The sequence below is a fragment of the Lytechinus variegatus genome, chromosome 9, assembly GCF_018143015.1.
Source record: "Lytechinus variegatus isolate NC3 chromosome 9, Lvar_3.0, whole genome shotgun sequence".
NCBI lineage: Eukaryota > Metazoa > Echinodermata > Echinoidea > Temnopleuroida > Toxopneustidae > Lytechinus > Lytechinus variegatus.
In genome coordinates, this window is record NC_054748.1 from 11,916,986 (window position 1) to 11,938,961 (window position 21,976).

The 21,976-nt window shown below is 34.9% G+C and overlaps 1 protein-coding gene across 6 annotated transcripts in view; it reads left to right on the forward strand.

Moving 5' to 3' along the window:
* Window positions 1–5,354: 5,354 nt before the first annotated feature.
* Window positions 5,355–21,976, forward strand: part of LOC121422103 (liprin-beta-1-like) — a 111,309-nt gene continuing 94,687 nt past the window's right edge. For 2 of the 6 annotated variants that reach the window (XM_041616925.1, XM_041616926.1), the window contains exon 1: window positions 5,355–5,613. The gene's annotated coding sequence lies outside the window, so the exon portion shown is untranslated. The remainder of the gene's footprint in view (window positions 5,614–21,976) is intronic. The other 4 variants (XM_041616920.1, XM_041616923.1, XM_041616922.1 and 1 more) reach the window with 2 other exon arrangements.

Consider the following 21,976-nt stretch of genomic DNA (forward strand, 5'->3'; position numbering starts at 1 on the left):
GCACCCACCCAATCATTTTCACCAGGTTTTATTTTTTTCTTCCTATCAAGTATACCAAGTTTTGAATTCCATGGGTCAACCCCAAACCTAGCATCCCAAAACCGTGTAATTTCCACTAGCATTCAGAATACAGATACGGGCCATTCCATTAGATAATTAACCTATTGTACCTCTGAGCCCGACGCACAATTTTGCAACTTCATGAACTTCTTAAGTCATGAAAGAATTTGAACGTTTCATATAAATTAAAAACAGCTCTGGACATAATATAAATAACATTATTAATAAAATAATATTATTATTTTAGGAAGGTCCCACATAGACCAAGAAAGGGTTTACACACACAAAAAAGAAGAATAAAACCCCAGAAATTGGGTCATTTTTTGTAATCACTTAAGTTCCTGCAGATTCATTCATTCAAGATCTGCTATTTAGACCCGTATTCTGATAATTGCCGCCCCTGAATTGCAAAACATTTATGATTCTGCACTGTAAAAACTGTGGTGTTAAAACTGACACCAATTGGTGTTAATAGAGACCACATCCTGAGGTGTTAAAATAACACCCTAGAGATTGAACATAACACCAAAGAGTGCAAATGTAACAACCATAGGTGTTGTAATAACACCTATAGGTGTAAAACTAACACCACAAATTTATCACCGGTGTATATTGGTGTGGTCCTCTATGTACACCGGTTAACACCACAGATTTTGCTGTGTGCCAAGAGACCGCTGGTGCCGGGCGAAATGTAATGATATATATTTTTTTAAATATAAAAAAAAAAATCTACGTTAGTCTCGTGATTACTTTCTGTCAGTGGAGGCGCGGGAGAATTTTGTAGACAGAGGAGATCCGAGGGTGGGGTGAGATCGATCTTTAGGTGACAGCAATTTCTTTTTTTCTGCAGAATAGTAAGGGTAGATCTATTTCATATCGAGCTAGTGTCCCAGAAAAGGAGAGCAATGGATTTAAAGTAATTTTTCGTAAAAGAATTTAATATTGTAGGTATTATATAATAATAATAATAAGAAGAAGAATAATAGCGGTATATTACCCAGGGTAACCACTTCAGTTCCGAAAACTGTTCTCCCAGCTGTGGGCCCTGCTATTACCCCGGCTTTGGCTGGGCTGCCTAGGTACTCAAGCATTCAAGGAATAAATTCCTGCGGTACCCATTCACCTCACCTGGGTCGAGTGCAGCACAGTGTGGATAAATTTCTTGCTGAAGGAAAACACGTGCAATTATGACCTTCTAGCGAAAAGAATGATAGTAAGATAATTGTTTTGGTGCTCATTTAAGTATTATATTTAAAATTTTGCGACATTATGAATTTTCACACAATGTTTGGAAAAAGTTTCAATATATTTTCAACAATTATTTTACCGTATTTATTGCTTAGTATTGATACACATTGATACAGGGATTTACCAAAAACAATTTAATCATTGACCTTGTCACGTTTAGGAAGGGTCAGTTCCCTTTGTTTTCTTCATCTGTCTCACAAGTAATTTGAAAATAACTGAGATTTTAGGCATAAACAAAATTACTGCTCCAAATTCATTGATTTGGGTATCATTAGCATCATTAAAGATGTTTTGAAAATCAAATAAAAATAAAAAAATTTAAATGCAAAGTGTTTTGCGATTTTTTTTTCATGCGATGTCCGGTTTATTTCGTTTATTTCATAGACTATTCGATACTCATCTCCTTTCTCTTTTTTGCTTTTATTTGTCTTTTTAACAATTTGGATTACTTTTCAAAGAAAATCATGCATTATGGGCCAACCTTATATACCAGTCCTCTGTGGCGCAGTTCTTGCCTTTTTTGTGTAAATTTCTTTTTTGTTGTGGCATTGTTCCATGTTTTCCCTCCTGATGTATTCAGGGTAATAGTAGTTACTGATGTAAATAAGTGATTAAAGGTATAGCGCCATCTCTTGTTAAAAACACGAAAGGAACCTTAGCGTTAAAAACACGAAAGGAACTGGGCGTTGTGGCGTGCGCCTGTAATCCAAGCTGTGGGGAAGTTACATATTGATGCAGAGGTTCGAGGTTCGAGCCCTGGTCACGTCTTTCGGATGGTGACGTTAAAGGTCGGTCCCACACATAAATAATCATATCTGATTGATACACGTCTGACAAAACTAAAATACACACACACACACTTATTCTATTCGTTTTATCTATATACCTTCAAGCCGCTTTAAATAGTAGGACTGATTTATAGAAATGACCAACTTTTGTCCTCGTTTTGTTGAAGTAATTATATCGACCGAACCTTATGGTTTCTATATGGTCTACAAGCAGATGGTCTAATCTACATGGTTAAAGTGGGCTATTCATTCATTCATTCATTTTCATTTATTTATTCCAATTCTCATTAAGAAACATACAACATACAAATCATAGAATACACTATATACAAATAAGGATACAAAAACAGAATAACAACAGAATAATGAGAATACAAGGGAGCCAGCATAGGCCAATCCCGAGGCCAATGGCCTTTCTAAGGCCGGACTATTATTGTTAGTCCATGCAATCGACACTTGGTCAAATCTAATGCCCAGAAGTTCTACTTGTCACGTCACCTATTTGTCATTTCGTTATTTGAAAATTTGGTTAATAAACAGGTCATCTATAGGCCTAAAGATAAAATGGATAGACGAAATAGCCTAATAAAATCTGAAATTACAGACAAAGTGGCAATGGGATACTAACGTTATACCAACTAGGATCATGAGTCCTAATGAAATGTAGACAAAGTGGATCATGTTTAGAAAACATGGCCCATCTCTCTCCTGCTCCCATATACAGGGGCGGAGTCAGCCTTCGCCAGTAAGGGGGGGGGGAGTTTTCAGACATATTTTCCCCTAGCGGCCGTTCGAAAATGATTTTTGGTTTCTTTGAAGGGGTAGTCCTAATAGTCACTTCTTAGCATAATTCTTATCATGGACCTACTAGTAGGTTAATACTAGTAGGTCCATGGTCTTATAAATCAACATAAATATATAATATCATAATTTTTATCTATGCAATGTGAGCGCGAAGTGCGAGCTAATTTTTTTTTGAAATCTTATGTATCTTTATTAAAAATTTGAACATTCTGGGGGAATGTTTGTTATCCTGAAAAAAGATGTGTATGCAGCTAAATAATTATACTACTAACACGAAGCGCGAGCAGAAATGAACTGATGGAAAAGGTACCTGTATAAAGACTGCATGCAGTTGGCCATGAAGACGTTACATATTTAAAAATCAAATAATACGAGCGCGAAGCGCGAGCTGAAATGTTTTGACAATTTTACCTAAGGAATGGAAATTATGAGCACTTTTTGTAACTTAAACAGAAACTAAACAATAATGGGAGCGCGAATCGCGAGCGGAAAAAAAATCGAGATGTAGACCTAAAACGGGACTCTATTCATGTTTTGGAAATCATGAAAAGAATGAGAAATATGGGATCTTCCTACATTAATAATGAGAGTAAAAAGCGCGAGCAAAAACATTTAAATATTGTGATCTGAAACTGGATAGTGATTTAAATACTGGACAAGTTGAGTATCTGAATAAACATGCGTGCGCGTGTTCATATTTAGACCTAGAACCTATATATGCATTCGAGCGCGAAGCGCGAGCTTAAACAATTATTTTGATATTCCGATCTGAAAAAAAGTCCATTTTATCTCTATATTTCAAGCACTTTGTATGAAAATTGGGAGGTGGATATGGATCGGACTTAATAAAGAGCTGATTTTTCATTATTATTACTTTAAGTTTTGACATAGGACAGGGACATCCTTAGGACATGTCATCATATGAAAATGATGACTATATCATCCTATTCCTCTTGCTAAGCACGACAAGAAACAAAAGAGACAATTTAATTATTAAGTTAATATGTTATTCATTAATGCCTAATGAGGGAGCGAAATCTGATGATATTATGGCCTAAAAACTGGATATTTCAAGCACTTTTGTAATTATAATTAGGATGCATCAGTTAATATATTTTTAACCATTAATGCGAGCGCAAATTGCGAGCCATTTTTTTAAATAAACTATCATGAAAAGGGGATCAATATTGTGACATACATAACTTGCCAATCAAAATGCGAGCATGCAGCGCTGGCTGATACCCATTTTGACTGAACAGGGATATTTTGAAAACTTTTTGGAATACACGAAAATAATAGGTACCTGATAAATAAAAATTTGCGAGCGCGCAGCTCGAGCAGAAAATATTAACATTCAGACCATAAAACTTACATTTTTACAGAGCACTTTTTGAAAATCAATTTGTAAATCACACAAAACAACGGAAGTTCGATTTCCGAGGTGAAATAATTATGTTTTGTATATTTGATATTTAAACTCCATATTAAAATCACCAAACAGGCAGTGCGAGCGTGAGCGCAAAGTTTATATAGTGACATGAAAGATTCCTTTAAGTTATTTTCCAAGTCTTTCCCTTATTTTATTTTATTAACCCATCTTTCTCCTCTTTTTTCTCCTCTCTTTTCCCTCCTTATTTTTTCCTTTTTTCTTTCTTCCCCCTTTTTTTGCTCCGCGAATAGGGGGGGGGGGGGGGCTCGCCCATTGGATCCGCCTATGTTCTAGGCGCAAAATATGTGTCCTGCATTTCGAATGAAAATGGAATTTTTATGTTTTCTAAAATGATTTACAACTGCCTTTTGATTTCTTGTAGAATAGAATTAGATATTTCGATATGCTAAACTGAGGAGACTAATCTTTTCAGAAATAAAATAAAAATAGACCTACTTTCATGATTGTCAACTATCTATTGTCTATTGTCTCGATCTTTATAATAAATGAATGAAGAACATTGCTCATTAGGCCTATTTGACTTGCGACGATCAGATAGGCCTATCTGAAACCCCCGCTGAAACCGTGCATGAAGTAAAATTGAAAAGGAACTATATTCCCTTGTTTGTTTCGTTCAATAAGATTTAAATGATACAGACTCGGCTAACTAGGCAAGTTATCTTTTTCTGACCACGTTAAAATGTGTCAGCCCCCGGGTGTCAGCAACGAAATTGTCTTTGTGGACCCCGCCCCTCCTCTCCCCTCCACCTGTACCTCCCCCACACCCATCCCCAACTTATTCATAAACAATGCAACGCAGGCAATGCAAGTTGACCCACTTCCGTGGGGACTTCATTCATCGTTTTCTGTGCCTCGGCGCACCATAAAGTGTTGTTTTCATAATCTAATTTGATCTCGCGATACCTCTACTACACGGTACGTATGCGAAGAAGAGAATGCCATTTAGAAGGCACATAGACTTGAGTAGCATACGAGATTAACAGTCGAACCTGCACCTGAAGAAAGGTATGTGTCACAAGTTTACACTTTTGTTTGCATTCATGTTTGCTTAAGAGTATAGGTTGGTTTATTACAATCAAAGTGCAGATACGGATCATTTCCTTTGTGCATCCACAGTAGTTTGAATGACGTGTGGGTTGTTTTAAAGCATTAAAGTGGAAGTCTTTTGTTGTGTTTGAGTGCACCGCTTTTCCACCCGCTCGTGAAAGGGCAGTTGAGTCTTGTACGCCGCCGAAGCTTCCCCGCTGAGTCGAGTTAACATTGGTATGTGGGGGCGAAGCGTGAGCTGAGTTCAAATACTTTGTGCACGAAAGTGATATTGATTGTGAATGATGGTGAATGAAGAAAGAGATGGTGATGAGTTAGTTTGTCGTTATGGTTGCAACCAATTGTGATTCATGAATATGTTTCCTTATTTTCAATCTTACAACAATTAAAGAGAATTAAAGGGAAACAGAGTCCTAGGAATCATTAGAAGATCTTTTGTTCATCTGGATGCAGTTACAATGTCATATTTGTTTAAAGGTCTTATCAGACCCCTATTAGAGTATGGACAAGCTGCATGGTCACCATATAAATTGAGTGAACAAAGAAAGTTAGAAAGTGTACAGAGGCGAGCCACAAAAATGATTCCAGGTTTTAGAAATCTGTCTTATATGGAACGTCTCATGAAACTAAAATTACCGAGTCTTGCTCATAGGCGAAGGAGAGGTGACATGATTGATGTCTACAAGTACATGACTGGAATATATTACACACAACACAACCCTTTCACTAAGTCACAGAGGAGGTCTAGAGGTCATAGGTTGAAGTTGGAGAAGAAATTTTCTAGGCTTGATATTAGAAAGTACTTTTTCAGTAACAGGGTTGTAGATGTGTGGAATAGTCTTCCTGACAGTGTTATTTCAGCCCCTTCAGTCAACTCCTTCAAAATTCGTCTAGATAGGCACTGGTCAAGGAATTATGATTTGCTCTATAAGCCAGTGTAGGCAGTATTGTCTTTGTCTTTCCACGGTTTCTAGCATACATGTACACACTTCTGTCAGTCCTTTCTCGTCTTAAGTACCGGTATATATATTTTGTTTTAATACAATGGATACTGTACTACCACCAGAGGAGATACTCCGATCGATGAACAGGCACTCAACTCAAGCCTACAGCATCGAGGACTTAAAGTAAAGTAAGTAAAGTAAGTAAGTAAAGAAAATTGGCAGTAGAATCTAGTTGCAGTAAACACTGAAGAATGACTGATTTCATGAGAAAGTCTGTAGGATGGGGTGTCGGGTGTCCGGACACTTTATAATTTTGAAGCCTTCTTTTTTTGTCTTTGGATTACACTAAAAATATGAATTCAATAGCTGTAATCATCTTTCATTTTGTTCTCTGCAATATTTCCTAACATTTTGTACTAAAAATTGATGAAACTTCACTTGTAAATTTTTCCAAATGACTTTCTAAAATTGATCGTCCGTACACACAACCCGTCCGGACAAACAACAACTGGGTATAAAACAAGGCTTAATTATTCTTTTTCTTCTGGAAACAGTACAGTCCACCGTCTGGTGTATTGTCGTACTTATTGTCAGTTTATCATCGAGGATCTAGATCTGGTACAGTTATATTAACTGAACTTTGTGAAATCTTGAAATCTACGCTGAAAAATGTTCACACTGAAGATCCCCAACACAGATAAGCGCACATGGGACAATGTATAATTATTGCTTAGAGCGTCGAGCCCGACGCTCTATCCTGTGCTTATTTGATGATTTCTCAGCAATTACACAATTTCTTCCAGAATCCTTTGGCACATGCGTTTTATTTATACAAACAGACACTTTGGTGGTCATTTCATTGGATTCTGTACGAACTCATTTTGATATTGTTACCAAAACTAGCATTTACCTTTAAATATTTTTATTTGATGCTGATATTTAAAGTGAATGAGTGTGACTGACTGACTGACACTGACAGTGACAAACATGACTTTTTGTGTTACACCCTACATTTAGATCTATTTATAGGTAACATAAACTTTTGAATGAATGTCGTGTCTTTCCTATGAATTACTTTTAAAATCCCAGGGCTGCAGAGGGAACTTCCATTGACAAGTTAATATCATTCGTGTAAAAAAAAAAATCATGTAGACTCTAACGTTAGATCTACATGTACACGTACATTTCTAAATAGGTAGGCCTACATGTAACTTAGACCTATCTATTTCAAGATTTGACTTTAAGATGTACTGTTAATATAATGGAGTAAAAAACACCAAGTACATGTACCGAAAAAGGGTATACTTAATTTGACTTTGTACCAATTTAAGACTTTATTTTCTAGGATAGATACCACACCAGTATACCGTTAACTTTAATAATGTACTCATCGTAGCATAGATTTGGATTCAAATCAAATACAAATATAAAGGACAAGTCCACCTTAACAAAAAGTTGATTTCAGTAAAAAGAAAAAAATCCAACGAGCATAATTTAACTGAAAATTTCATCAAAATCGGATGTAAAATAAGAAAGTTTGGTCAGTATGCAAATGAGACTGATGATGTCATCCACTCTATTTTGTATTTTATTATATAAAATATGAAATACTCTAATTTTCTCATCATTGTCAAGTGAAACAACAATTAATTTCTCCCTGAACATGTGTAATTAGCATTGTTTAATGCTATATGGTTCAGTCAAGTTGGTCCTTATTGTCAAAAGTGTAAAAAATAAAATAATGTATAATTCAAACAATAAAAAAAACAAGAAATAGCGGGTGATGGACATCATTGACTGTCTCATATGCATGTTACTGAATTGTGCTTATCACTGTTTTGTGAAAAATAAGCAAAACTTTGAAGTGTCATAGCTTTCTTTTTTTACATCCGATTTTGATGAAATTTTAAGCATTATGCTAGTTTCAATTTTCTCTATTCAAATCAGGATTTTTCTGGGGTGGACTTGACCTGTAATTCCAAACTACATGTACACATGGTCTACTCTTCATTTTTTTTGAATTTTTTATTTGTTTTTTAAGTGTTCCTCTTAGTATTGGGGAAAAGAATATTATTTTCACCCTGCATGTTCCTCTTTATACTGGAATATTTTGGATTAAAGAATGTTCCTATTTCTGAAAATTTCTTACTAATTTATTCCTATTTCTTGGCTCTCAAGATAGGCACGAGGCAGGTATGTCTTTGCCTGAGGGATCACATATTTTTGCCTGGTTTCCTTTTTTCATATTTTGAATTGTAGAATTATTTACATGTACAGTGTACTTCGTTCAGAGGTAGAATAATGAATTTTGCTATGTTTAGCTAGCACTATGAAGTTTGAATTCATATTGATTTTTCATCATCTTTTGGCTCACATCTTTTTCCCGCTCACAAAAATAAGTCTAGGCTGTAGAATGATCTGAAACCATCCCACCAGGTGGGTTCCACTTGCATTTACTGTCACCATCACTGCAGGGGGTATATTTCACTGAAGAGCTGAAATCAATTTTTGAAAGCTTACCGGTAATCACCAATCATATGTCTGAAAATCAATTTTTATCTCAATAGAGTACATTTTGCAGGCCTACATCCATATTTAACTTAAAATTAATCTATAAAACTGAAGTAACAGACTGTGTCCCTTGGACCCAGTCTTGACAAAAAGATTCAAGTACTTTCAGATTGATATGTACAGGCAAACTTACTTTAGGCATGTCCTATAATGATTACTACTGTGGATTTCACTGAATAATTGTCTCCATAGAAACATGTATAGGAACCTGCCCTTGAAGATTGTCTATGAACTGCCATTCTTCATGTCTTATTTTGATGGTCTTTATGTAGGATATTAAACTTGATATAAATTGGTGGAGATGGTCGTTTTTATTTACTGGATTTGTTTTTAAAAAATGAATGCTTGGAAGTACATGTACATTGTAAGCAGTAATCCCAGGACTGACAGCTTAACGTCCTTATGGAGGGACCTGCTAATAATTGGAGATTCCTAGTGTTCTGACAGTGCACCCAGGTATTGTGAGACCAATGCTCTACCACCTTTCCTCTCGCACCTCCTCAATGATCCTCTACTTTCACAGGTGACGTTTCCTTCCAGTTCTGTTAAAGTGATGCATCAGAAGTTTGACCTGATCAATAGATATAGCCTGTCATTACCTTCATGCTATCATCAAGTCATGATATACAGTTTCCCTTGAAAAAGTTCATTTGGAAAGGAGAGAAAACAATTACCCAAGATACCTAGTTTTTGTTTCAGTTTGTTTTGCTCCCTTAATGCGGAAATAGTCATGTCCTATTGAACCTTGTACATGTGTAAGATACAATGTAAAGTGTATTGATTTCCTGTATTGGATTAAAAATCGTACTTGACAATTCATAATGGTCACGTGTAATAAATTTATTGGTGCGTACCATATTTTTTGAGAAATGAATTACATGTAATGAAAGGTCAAAGATTAGGAAAGTCCAGACTTTTCTTGTGCGGTCCCAGTCCACACCCCTTCTTGGTATTACTAAATAGAATCCTCATACATGTAGTGCCAATGTGACTGACTGATTGACTTGTATAACATTTTTTTCTTTATTTTGATTTTAAGCTTTATAATTTGTGATCAGCTCTCTAACAATGTGTCCATTAATGGATCCAATTGAACATCAAATTTTGTATGCATTTGATAGTGTGTTCCATGATGATAATCAAGGCTTGCTGCACAAGTGAAAAATAGACTGTTATTGTTAACACATTTCCTTATTGCCATGCAAATACTATTCTGATCAGGACAATCCTACATGTACATGTATGTAGGAGAGAAAAACAATGTTTCTTTTCTTGCTTTCATCATAAATATAGTATGTACATGTAGTTCAGACAGGAGGGGGAGGGCTGTCAAAAGTTCATTCACTGTAATAAAGTAAAATCACAAACTTAAACTTGTTTTACTTTTTCGTCTAATTTAGCTCCGAGAACTGCTCTCCAAATTCCAAAAGTGTATGGATCTGCTTACATGTATATGATCTGTAGAGTGTGAACAAATCTACAATGTATACTTGTTGTAGGAAATGAATGATCTAATGATAGTGTTATCATCCTGTTGATAGGAAGTAAACACAGACAAGATATGGTGACCCATTGCTCTAGTGTATGAACATAGTCATGTGTATTGACATTTGATCTTGAAATTAAAGGGTTAAAACAAATTATACCATTCTGTTTTTTCTGTAGAATATTGATTTAAAAAAAAAAGATCTTGAATGTCATTTGTGGTGGATCTAGGGCAACTCATAAAATAATGGTTGCCCCAAAACATTCAATTTAGGGAAATCTAGGCAGATTGAACTGATGAGGGCAAAACTACATGTACCTAAATATTGCTTTTGTGTACCTACATGTACATGTATGCCAAGGCCTACATGTATGTCCAGTGCAAATAAATCCATTGGAAATTGATCCTGCATACAGTATGAGGACAGGGGTCTAGTTATTAGGTGATCTGTCAATCGACAGATCAACTATTAATTTCGTACGAATTTTCTTTTTTCTTTATTTCTTTATTTCTTTTTATTTTTCCGCCCTTTTCTTGTTAGCACAAAATCTCCAAATCTACAACATCAATTTTCATTAAAATATCATCAGATATGGGGACTTATCATGTGATGTGTATAAAGCAAGTTCAAGGTCAAAAGGTCATCATGACGTCATCTAGACGCCATTTTGTAAAATCACATTATCAATCATATCTTCATTATCAACTATCGAAAATCAACAATATTTACATCACATTAACTTCAGGTCAAGGGTCAACCGCCCATGTCATCAAAGGTCATGTAAAGGTCACGACGTGCGCGTACGCGCGCGTCAAAATTTTAAAATGCTCAAAATCACTTTTTGACCAAAATAGAGTATGAATCAGGTCATTTTAAGCATTTCAAAAATTTGCGCGCGCGCACGGTTCCGCGCGCGTTTCTGCGCGTAACGGCACTATACAACATAGGATCACCATATTTTTAATATCAATGCATCCGTAATAAAATTCTGAGTAATTTGATACCTTGATCAACTTTCTACGACAAGTAATAAAGGAATTAGCCTCCATCAAAGTTTACAGCACGCGCGCACGCGCGCACTAAACATAGACAATATATGTGCAAAAACATGCCTATACAAAATTCATTATAGCTTTTAAAGTAGTCCGTTGACCCCCATTTTTTTTTTCACATTCGAATGGAGTATAGATGGGAGATATGATTTCATGTCACATTTGACCCGAAATTATATCATAACGTCATGAAAATGACGTCTGAACTCAAAATTTCCATTTTGCTACTTATGACGTCATCATAATTATGCTAATTTGACTCTAACTCTGTAAATATTGGTCAATTTTCGCGCAGTTTTCAATATGTTGTAGCTGAGGACATACTCTTTCTATTGTGATGGCTATATTAACATTTAAAGGAATGGATCATCCTAAAAAAATCCAAATTAAAGAGTTATGTCATTTTCGCTCATTTTGTGTGCAATCTCTATGGGAAATAATTTTTTCTCAAAACCGGATTCTACATTTCTCTATTTCGCGAACCATATCTCTATTTTATTTAAACGGATTTCTTTGAGCTTTGAGTATGTTGTAGCTGAGATTCTAAGCTATCGGAAGTGTTGCATTTATTTTCCGATCAGATGCCTGGATAATCCTTTTATTTCACTTGCAAAATTGGATTAGAGATCCTCTTCATTTGCTTATGTCTATGTGTAGAGTCCTTGGCATTGTACATGTCAGTATAGTGGTCAGTATTTGATCTTTCACAGCACACTCACCTTTGACCTGTGACTCACTATATATAAAGTCTCTGATTTGGTTCTAGCTCTCTCTCTACCTCTCTCTCTCCCTCTCTGCCCTATCTCTTTTTTCTTTACATCACAAAACTGCAACTTTCCTTTCTGACACACTTATCAAAGTTTTCTACTCTAGGAGGCACATGTTTTGAGAACGTCTTCAAATTACTACTTCTGTGGGCTGGTATCATCTCACCTGAAGCAAACTTCATACATTGTGTCTTCTACGTCATCTCATATTCAAGTCCATACTACCCCTTTTCTCTGTCATTTCACCTAGAGAAAAATCCAAGATAACGGTTGTGCTAGCCAATTTAGGTTCTGTGCGATTTTGCGTATATTGTAACAAATTTGGGGATCATACAATAATTGAAACACTTCTGATATATTGGATGGTTGTCTGTAGGTAAGTGGAGATTGGCTTATTACCATTTCATCATAATTATAACCAACCCCCGCTTCAACTCATTTTTCCGAATTGCAAGAGCTATCAACATATTTTGGTTTTCATCATGATTATCATATTGATCTGAATTAACATTGTGATCATATTCGTGATCAAGAGAATCAGAGACAGATCACCTAATTCGTCCTCATGACGAATTAAAATTCTAGTTATTTTTTCAGTTTTGATTTTTAGCTCAAGGCTATCATCTATTTATTGTGGTGAGAATTGTTTTGACTCCATTCCATCTGCAATTATTCTTTGTTGATGCTGACGAACCTTTCTCTGTTATTATAAGCTATTCATCAGTGTAGGGTGTCCTGTTCACAGAGAACCATGGACAGCCTGAAATGATGTGAACTGAAGTACATGTAGGACTGTATGGTGAAGTGGGACATGGTGGTCAGGTGGCACTAACTCTTTGCCTTTGAATCAGAAGGTCATTAGTTTTATAAATCATAGCAATGGCATGATTCCTTTCAGCAAGAAATTGATAGACAATGTGCTGTACTCAACCCAGGTGAGATGAATTGGCTATTACATTGTACATGTAGTATTGATGCATGAATTCCTTGAAAGCACTAAAGCATTTACATGTACTGACAGCAGCTTGGGCTAAAGGTAATTAATGCAGTATACACACCATTTAATGAGTAGGCAACTAGATAATGTGGTTAAGATTTTAAAATTCTGCTTTGCTTGCCTTTTGATTTTTAATTGGATGTTGAATTTATTTTTTTGGTCATGAATTTCAGCAGCAGATAATTATAAAGTGCAAGTTCATCAGAATCAGACTAATATAATTAAATATCTTCATTTATAAAGATTTCAGTTTGTTACTTTGATATAAAAGAATGAATTGTTATTGCCATCAAAGATGATTTTTATTGGTCATATTTAAATGTTCATGGCTTACATGTATTTACATTACAGGAAAAACACAGCCATGTATTTTTTACCATAAGAATAAAAAAAAATTGTTATTGGAAAGTGTGCTTGTTTTTAGCTGTATGAAATGCGTCATCATTGTATATTTATGGATCATGATGGACGTGAAGGCCTTCAGTTGTAGTCATAATGAACTGCTCTCCAAATATGATTGTTCATCTTCATTGCTAATAAATTGGATCAATTTCTTATTATTGACAGTCCCCCCCCCTCTCTCTCTCACTCTCCTCTTTAGGTAAAAGAAGCTAGTCACTGCAAACAATCATTTCATTTTGAAAGTCTTGTAAAATAAAATTTAATTGTCAAAAATATTATCATACACTGTATATCTAGATCTGGTACATGTACATTAATGTAAACCTGTCTTTGTAAAATCATGGAATCTGAGCTCAAAATTGATTTTCTGATGATCACTCACACAGAAAAGCATATAAGGGACAGTGTATCAATATTGCTTCGAATAATACCCAACATGTGATGGAATTCCATGCTTACATGTATATTGCTCACATCTCAGCAATTATGCATTTTCTTCCAGAGCTATTTGGCACATATTTTTTTTTATTCATATTACCAATATTTTGGTGGTAATTTCATTGGATTCTGTACGTATTCATTTTGAGATCGTTACCACAACTGGTATTTTTCTTTGATAGTCGCATTCCCCTTTTATTACTTTCTCTCAAGGAAATATTCAGTGGTGCGATGTTCAAATTTTATCACAAAATTTTCTCATCAAACTACATGTATGTTTCAAAATTATGAGTGTTTCTTGTAACATGTTGTTTATGATTTTCACTGACTGATGTGTTCTGAACCAATCAGATGCAAGGATTTCAGTAGCTTATAACATTTATTATTGAACATCACTGACTATTTGTTTCATGAAACAATCCCCTGTTCAATCATCACAAAATTGAACTTTATCGATGTTAATTGAACCAATACAAGCTGCTGGTTATTCAAGCATTTTGAAATGATTGAGGAAAAGTGAAGGTTGAGAGCAATATTATTTGTCAAAATATTGTCACTTATCGTTCACCAATCAGAAAAAAACAAAACCCCTGCTTCAATTCCTAAAAAGTGAGAAGAATGCAGTTGCATTTTTTTTAAATGTACATGTACCTTCAGTTGTATTATCTTCATTGAATATATTTGAATACTGGAAAATACATGTAGGTTCATGATATAAAATCAAGAACTATAAAAAAGGGAGCATTATTGGATGGATGAAATGTCAGGAGTGTTGCCTGTGCCTTCATGTCAGGTCTGTAGTTTTTTTAAAGTATCTGCTTTGGTTTTATTGTGTACACATGTACTGTAGGTCTATATGAGTAGTATTTCCTTTTATCTACTAATAGTTCTCTATCTTGTGATGACATTATATTTCAATCATTCATAACACATATCAAATGCCTCACTTCCCCTATATTAGTCTCTTTCCATTCCTTATCAGTTATTCTTGTGACAGTCTTCTGAATAATCCTAAAAAAGGTGATTTTCCATAGAATTGTAAAAAGAAATTATCTGCTTATTAGTAGCGAAAGTTCTTCATAAATGTTGCTCAGAATCAACAGAAGAAAATAAGTTCTGCAGAGAAAATCTGAATGTTATTTTTGTGTTTATCAACATGTAGGCTGTGAATGCACACATAAATATCCCTGCCTGTCAAGCCTGAATAGAAGCTTTTGAATGATGGTCATTTATTAACATCCTACCCCAGGAGAAAGTTCTATAAAGGTCACATATTAATATTTGATATTAAATCCTTTAAATTTGTAATGTGATTTACTGCATCTAAAAGGTACACATTAAGATTCCATCACATAAATCATTCTCGTTAACAATCCATGATCATACAACGTGTATGCCCTTAGATACATGTATAGGATATGAAATGAAATTATTTTGGGGGATGGAACTTATGGAAGGGTGCCAGTTTAAAATGAAATATCAGCAAACATGTACGTGTATATTTACCACTTTGGAGGAGGTTGAAAATGTCAGGGATATCTTGTACATGTAGCTTTTAGATATATCCAAGATTTTATGAAATTACATTATCTTGTCATAAAATTGATTATCCCTCAAATTCAATATACATGTACCTGTACAAGATGTCATCACCCCACCTTTTTTAAAGTGGAACTGAGATTTCATTTTATCACAATCTGCCAGCATATTGATGAGGCTATGTAAAAATGATTTTTAAAAATCTACCCCTCAATGCAATCTGTCCATGCCAGTCACGCTGCTATCAACGCACTTCCCATTATTTCTCATTACATCCTGGCTCTAGCATCTATCTATTTTAATTTGATTTGATATGCTGGGCATGAGGTGCCATGATTGAATTCACCACACAATTGGTTTATATTGGATTCACTCCCAACACTATCATCATTGCTAAACTACATACTTCAGTCCATTTTTCAAGCCATGCCTTTGCTTTTTTCCCAATTTCACAAACATATACATGTATGTATATTGGATTGAAAACATTGAAACACGTTTAATTTTGTTAAGTTTGTTATGTTTAGAAGAACTCCTCTGAAATTATGCAGCTAGCAACTGATTAAAAAGCTACTTTGCATAGTTGGTATTGTTCTATATCAATAATTTTTTTTTTATTTATTATTTTTGCCATTGATATTGTGAGCTGGACCAACCTAAATCTTAAATTAATTTCTCTATGTGAGCAAGTTTGACTGTTAATGTTGCTGGCACACAGGTACTTAATACCCACTTTGATAATTGTTAGACTTGACAGGTTTTTAATGCAATGATCGTCTGCCTGTCTAATGTGTTTTGGCTATTGATTTATCACATGTTATAAGTTTCTAATTGTCCACCTAATTTGTCCTTTTAAAACTAAACAGCTTTGAGCTCACTCGATTTTTCACATGCCAGTAATACATGTACATGGGTATGTAAAAATAGTAAAGTGTGGATGACAAGCTTTAGTTGACTCAAAGGTGAATTTTGTGAACTGAAAATTAAATAAAAGAGGTTTTATAGACCATACATACATACATGATGAAGTCCTTTTTAAACAATATGTTTTATATAAAAACTTGTATTTTATTTTTTTTCTGTAATATCTACATGCCTACATGTAAAGCACTAATGGAGAGAAGAATTTGTAAATATACTAGTATGTACAGTACATGTATCTCTATTGGTATGTGGGCCTATACTTAATTTTCATGATACTGTACAGTGTATGAGTTACATACATGCAAATGATTATTTTTTCCAGAAAAAAAGAAAAAATGCAGCAGACTGTGATCAGCAGTGTATTGTACTTTATGTATTGAGAGCCTTCTCTTCCTTTATGATCAAGTCTTGTGTGTTTTGTTGTCAAAATATTGATAGTGAGTGCCTTAATATAGAAAACACATGTTCTGTGTTTACAAAGTTTGAGTCATGAATGTGTACACACTCATTGAATACAAACATAACCTCCTTGTACTTGTGTACATGACTACTTGTGCAAGTGTTGTGTACCCTATAGATATCAAATATTTGCTTTCGTTTGTATACATTCATGCTTGACTTCATTTTAATATTCTAATTTGCCTTTGTGTGAACCCTTCAAATATTGTTATTGTAGTTATGCTGAAAGATTTTTTTGTCTGCAGCATACACTGCAATTATTTCATTGAAGTAATTGGCATATGCATGGTGAATTCTTGGGATTACATGTATAATGACAATTCAATTGTATTGTTATTAATCTTTGAATATACATGTACTTTGTACATGAACATGTATTTTGATATGTTTTTCCATGGATCCTACTAGAACTAGTAGGATCCATGGTTTTATTCTGAATCTAAATTTCTGTATTACTGCTTTGATAACTCTTAATTGTACTACATGTACATGTATTAGCTAGATCTTACATTTTGTACATGTACCTATAAGGACTATAGCCATCTATTAATACTTATTGGGTCTCGACTCTCGAGTGTTGTAGTATTAATAAGTAATTTTGCTGTCCAGTGATAACTACCATGGCAACAGTACTCGACAGCCAATCAAATTTAAGGAATTCACATAAGTTTTAGAAATTGAAAGCTATTGCAGAACTAGTATCAAACTATCAACTTCAGTGCAACTTGTTTTTAGCACCTCTCTCTTCATTATAGGCTACTTTCATTTCATCCCATGACTGGCAAAAAATATTTTTCTGGGAGTACTCTTCAAAATCTACAGCCAAAAATCTGAATTGGGATTTCTAGGGCTCCCTAGGGCCGAAAGGATCTTTGTAAGAACCATCTTTTGTGTCGCTCATTTTTTATGATGCACCATGTGAAAGGCATTTTCAATAAATTATCTGCAAACATATTTTATTCATCCGTTAAAGTCAACAAATTCTTTGTTTATAAAATGATGTATCATGAAATTGTATAAAACTTGATGTAAAAGCTAGCTCAAAGTTTATTTGTTTATCATAAATTTCAGAAATATCCGGATTATATATACATGTAGTGCATCATAAAAGATGGGTGACACGAAAGACGGTCATTGGAAAGACCCTTTCGTGCAATTGGCCCCAATGCTCTTTTGTGCATTTGTTGAAAGTTGCCCTGAGCCCACATGTAATTTTTGCCATTTCAAAAGAATTGACTCTGAAAATGATCATAAGATTCACAACTTTAGAGGACCTTGTCGTCAGACTACCTTTGGACAGGCTACATGTACCTTCAGAGTGGACAGTCACCCCTTGGCTAGCTGCCTAGCTGGTGTCCCTGGCTCTCGCTATGGCATGACTGAATGACTGCATGACTGGGTGGATGCCCAATATCTCAATAACTCAACCATGGTAAAATCGTTTTCCATCACTTGTGATGAGGTTCATTCACACTAGAGGAAAGAAGGATAAAAAAATTAGCGATGAAAACAAAATCGTTGATGAGTAAACCTAGTTTGATTGATTTAGACCCCTAGATCAGATTTGGAATGTACATTGATTATGCATTAATTATAGAATCAATCCAATCTATAGGAATTATTAAAAGCATTATGTATTCAATGTGGTTTCCTATTTATAAAGCAGAACCAATGATAATATCAAAAAGAGCTCAGTATCTTGTAAAACTTAGGAATAACATTTAACATGTCCATCTACAGTATGTGTACTGTAGTCTGGCTAATTGTGTTAAATTACATTTATGACAGTTTGAAAAAATACAGCTTACAATGTACTCAACAGTCCTATTAAAATTAATGAAGTGCCGATATTTGTAAATTTGTCATGAATATTCTCTCAGAAAATACCTAACCAGGAGCTAATATTGATAGATATTACAATTGAGATTCAGCACAACCATTATAAAAGCAAAGTCTTATGCATAAAGATTTGTTGCAAATAGTCAGTAGAATTAGGTATTTTATTACAGTGGTGAAAGTTCAAACCAGATTAAAATTTGAAGACACGAGATTAAATGTAGTTTAATATTGGGTGTGCACTTTAATGTGGGGGTCATTTAGGTTCATTGGACTGGCTAGAACCCAATTAAAAAAGCAGACACTGAAAGTGAGACTGAACAAAAGGAAAGTGATAAACATCAACAAATCTCACCTTACATTCCCCCCTCATCTACAGATAAGAGTATGCTGGCCAAGCGTTTTTATACAAGCTGGTTTGAGCTTTTATACCCCTTTCATAAACCTATCTTCCAATTAGCCGCCTATTGAGTAATGTGGATAATTCAATAAAAATTGCGTTCATAAACTCCGAAAATAATCGGCACTATTTTTACAAGCGCCTGTCCTGAAAAAGGAGGATAATCGTCATGGCAACCGCACACACCCCCTCCGATGCGGTTGCATTGGAAAAGGGTGACCTTGTGACCGCTCCATGGCAATTATCCGCATTACTTTCGAAATGTGTTCACAAAGCCAAAATCTGGTCCCGATGCGGATAATTGCCGCATCAAAATAATGCGGATAACTCTGGTCCTCCGATTTTATGACCAAATTATGCTGCTATTAGCCTTATAATTGGGTTTATGAAAGGGGTATTATTGTACTATCCATGCAGCTGAGGGAGGCCTTAGCTAACATCGTCAGTGATTTTTCAAACGGGTCAAAACCTAATATTTTGTCAAATTTTCAAATTGAGTTTTTCGTATATTCTGAGTGACCTTCATTTCCTATTATCTATTGACTTACCAAATTTTAGATAAAAATTCTTAACATATAAAGAAAAAGATAAGATTAAAATTCATCATGAAGTGGCAAATCACCATCCTTACAAAGCATCTTTTATAAAACCATCGTATCTGTAGTGTGGCAATCTGTATGCAGAAACTGTAAAAAAAAAAAACCTACCTACATTCTGCTTGTATTTATTTCAAGATTTTTGTGTGTGATTTTTTTGTTAAATAAGTATTTCCTGAAATTTAAATATTTACAAAAAATTAGATTTGAATTGTAAAAAAATTTGCAAATTATTAAAGGATAGAATTTATTCCTTAAATTGATAAAAATATCTGCTGTGGTAATATTGTAAAAGCACAAAATTATGAGCATCAGAAAATTATCAACTTTCAACATGATTAAAAATTGTATTTTGGAGACCAGCCGGTCAAACAAACGACTGTGGCTTTGTAAACAATATTCTATTATTAATCATTTTTTAAGGTCATACCAAAATTAGAATAGAGCTATATCCATTGTGAGTGCACTTCATCTGATTGCAAAGAACCAAAGTGAAAGTCCAAACTACATGTAGATAAAAGATGAATGAATAAAGAGCGGATGTGAGTATCGGAGGTTTGCCCAACCCGATTGTTTCCTGAAGGTTTCATGATAGGAAAGTTCTCGGATCTTTGCCTCACTGACTGACAGTAACACTATTTCCTGCACAAAACAATCAGATCATGCCATTACTCCTGTCAGACTAGAACACATTCATGTTGGAATTTATGTTATAGTATTGATCAGCATTTGTTCTTAAAATTGGCAACATCACTTTATTTCAGAAGTTCTCAGATCTTTGCCTCACTGACGGAAACAATGTTTCCTACACAAAACAAGCAGGGCCCTATGAAATACAGCTTATGGAAATGAAATAAGATTGATCATGCAATAATCAATTTAATCAATCTTAGAAATCTCTCCCACAGTCAATTGCTCAGCTTAATGTTTAATAGTGAGCAGTTTTAGAAATGCACGTCGACAGAGACGACTGATACGAGATGACATTTTTTGGCGTTCCATATGCCTCAGGTCCTCACACACATCCACTATCAGAATTGAGAACCTTGCCACATCCATTTTGCGGTTCTCCAAAGTCATAGTCGATGTGCACATGAGTGACGTCATTTTAACTGTTCAAGCCCAGCATGAAGATCAACCTTACCCTTTTAAAACACAGTTTTCAGTGACTTTTCAAAAAATTAATTGTATGATGCATTATGTTTATCATATTTGAAATTGCTTTCTGATCTCCAAAATATATATTGATATCCTAATTCGCATAAAAAGGAATCAAAGCAAGTGAAAGGGCAAGTGTGCACAAGTTGCATCTTCGCATTACCTGACCGGGTTGCCAGGCGATGGTACGCCAGATCTTCCGGGTCGGGCAGCGTGTCATGACTCGCTGGTTATCGCGCTGTTTCTCGTGGATATGTACATGAACAAGTCGAGTGAAATCTAAAGTATTCGCATCTGTAGTGAACAAGGGCAGATGACGACGTTGACTCGAACGATCAGACGACTACTACGTCGTTCTCGTTCACTGCTCCTAAAAGTCTCTAGTAACTTGTACAGCACATGCGTATCACGATTCCATGACATTTTCTCCAACGACAATTGCTCCGATGAAAAATCTACACATTAAAGCCAAACATGAAACCTAACCTTCAAAACGAAATAAACCCAAAACTCTGATACAATCCTAACTCCAATCCTATGCCTTCTGAGACCAGAGCAAATGTCGCAGGATGATATTAAGTCATGTCACCAAGTATCACATAATGGGCCTTTTCACACGTGAATCTTGAATGATGATTGCTAAATATTGTAATCGTGACTGTGATTAGCGTTTGTGATTCTAATCATGTTCTAGTTTGGTTTCACATGTGCTAAATATTTGTCATTACCCTATTATTCACGGGAATCATCATTCAAATTACATTTTTTTACCGTGTGAAAGGGCGGAATGACTACAATGTCTCTATGTGCTTCCAAAGGACTTGGATATTATTATCCTGGCTTTTTAGCTGATGGCCAAAATTATTGGCAGTGCACAGTATGTCAAGGAATGTACCAGGTACCCATTTACCTCACCTAGGCAGAGTGCAGCACATTGTGTATAATTTTTTTTTACTTAGGAAATTACACCATGGCTGGGATTTTTAACCCATAACCTTCTGTTTCAAAG